Below are 2,856 nucleotides of genomic sequence, written 5' to 3'. Positions count from 1 at the left end.
TCATATTTCTACTTTCTCTCTACCTTCTCTCTACAATATTTTCCCTCAACTTATATTTTTCTCTAACTTTTCTCTCTATCTTCTCTATTGAGTTTCGGTAAGTCTTATTTTATGTTTTATTTTTTAAGTTTTTTAAATTTATTTTTTTATTTGAAGTTATTTATTTAATGAATATTATTTAATTTTTATTTTGACATTGGTGTTATTGTGTTGATTGCAAAAAGTTGTTATTTGTTCGTAAGCTTTAAGGCATACACTATCCTCCATCAAGTTAGTATGTAATGCATTTTAAATATAGATTAGTAATTTATGAAATTATTATTAAAAAAATTTATATGGTTATAAATTATTTTTAGAGTATTAATATTTTATTTTAGAATGTAGAATATATTATTTTTAAAATTGATTATAATAATGTTAAAAAGATTTGTTAAAAAAAGTACTAGTAAAATATTTAAATTGTAAAATTTATACTCAAATTAAAATGTAGTTATTTTTAAAAATATTGATAAAGTGTTATTTTTTTTATTGTAGTTATGCCTCCGTCGACAGTTGGATGTGTACTTGAAGATGAAATGCAATTTCAAACTATGTTGTCTCCAACACCAATTAATAATACTTTTGAGGGACTTTTAAATAATGATGGAGCGAGCAGAGTTAATGATAAGAGGAATTATTATAATGATTGATATATTCAAATAATATTTTCTATTTTTATGAATATATTATACATTATAATTTAATTATGGTGTATTTTATTTTTGGTTTGTATGATATAATTTATTAATTTAGAAATATTCTATTTCGTTTGGTAGTAATATTTTAATTAATATTAAATTTTTATTTTTATTTTTAAATATAATATTTTATTTAAATTTATATTTTCTTAAATTATGTTAATGTTAATTTTTTATATATAATATGATTTTTTAATATTAATTTCAAATTTTATATTTTTTTTTAATAAACTTACCCATTAGTAGCGATCAAAACAGCCACAAATGACACAGTTTGTGGCAGCATACGCTCTCACTGTTTCGTTATCAGTTTCATCTTTTGTGGCGGCCTAAACTCTCACAAAAGGGACAATTTATGAAGGCCTTAGCCCCATAAAGTGTAGATTTAATCAGCTTTATCCTTTGAGACAGTCTAAACCCTCATAAATGCTAACAAAAAAATTAATATTTTTTGCCGTTTTAACTGCCATAAAATTTTGTGATCGAATTATTTGTAGATGTCTTAAACCATCACAAATATGTCTGTTGTAGCTGTTTTCCTTTTTCGTAGGTGTTTTCGACCGCTACAAATAAAGAATTTTTTTATTGCAATTTAGTGGTTTTGTATGCGAAGTGATCCTCTTGTTAGGACAATACTGATGGGAAATTCAACAACAAATATAATAACAACTCTAACAGAGCAATATGCAGCGGATAATCAATTTCCCAAACTTGCAAGAATCTGTGAGGAGCAATCAACAAATAATAACAGCAACTAAAATCACCATCACAAATGACACAATAATTTTTTAACGTGGAAAAACCTTCTCAATGTGAGAAGTAAACAACCACGGGACCAAGCCAGTAATAAAGCTCCACTATGATCAAAATATGGGTACAAAGAGTTTCTAATATGGCACAAATTCGTGCTCAGTAACCAGCCAAAAACAGCAAGGTAACCAGCACAACAATCAGCCAACACAATGAGAAAACAAACATGAAATTGAGAACAAAGTTCAGCAAAAAAAACCAGAAAAACTGTTGCTGTCCGAGTTCAATTTCTCCCACCTCAGACCTCTGATCGACGACTCAAACGGTCAGAATGAAGTACCACGAGTCACGAACCTGTTGTCCAAATTTCAGCCCGATCCAACGGTGAATGAAGGAGAAATCGCGAATTTAGTGCAGCTGCTCTGTTTTATGCGAAAATAGGGTTTACTCTTCCTCTCTCACTTTTCTCTTTGTCTCTCTCTCTGAATTCAGCTCTTACACGCCCACTAATCTGACCTCTCTCCACTTGGATAAGTGAGACACATGGACTTGCACATATTGGGCCTTTCTCCACATAGGAAGGGAGCCCAAAACCCAACATATCTCCCCCTCACAACTATGTGGAGGTGACCGCCAAACCGGCGATCTCACAACAAGTTTCAAACTTGCTTCTCGGTAATGCCTTGGTCATCATATCAGCACCATTATCATCTGTATGAACCTTGGCCAATTCCAACAACCCAGCATCCAAAACATCACGTATCCAATGATACCTAACATCAATGTGCTTCGACCTAGAATGAAAGGTTGAGTTCTTACCAAGATGAATTGCACTTTGACTATCACAAAATAGCAAATACTTATCTTGAACAAAACCAAGCTCCTGCAAGAATTTCCTCAACCATAACAATTCCTTGCATGCTTCTGTAATGGCAATGAACTCTGCCTCAGTAGTGGACAATGCAACACACCTCTGCAATCTGGATTGCCATGCCACAGCTCCCCCTGCAAGCTTAATCAAGTAGCCTGAAGTAGACTTTCTGGAATCAATGTCTCCAGCCATATCAGAATCAGTATATCCCACAAGAGTAGGCTTATCACCTCCAAAACAAAGCCTCAAACTGGTAGTACCACGAAGATACCTCAAAATCCATTTCACAGCATTCCAATGCTCTCTACCTGGATTAGACAGAAATCTACTAACTGTACCAACAACATGTGCATTATCAGGCCTTGTACACACCATTGCATACATTAAACTACCCACAGCAGATGCATAAGGAACTCGTTGCATATCTGATTTTTCAGCTTCATTGGTAGGACTCTGACTAGTACTCAATTTAAAATGAGTAGCAAGAGGAGTACTTAC

Source organism: Cicer arietinum, chromosome 6, assembly GCF_000331145.2.
Source record: "Cicer arietinum cultivar CDC Frontier isolate Library 1 chromosome 6, Cicar.CDCFrontier_v2.0, whole genome shotgun sequence".
NCBI lineage: Eukaryota > Viridiplantae > Streptophyta > Magnoliopsida > Fabales > Fabaceae > Cicer > Cicer arietinum.
Note: the sequence above shows the minus strand (reverse complement) of the source record.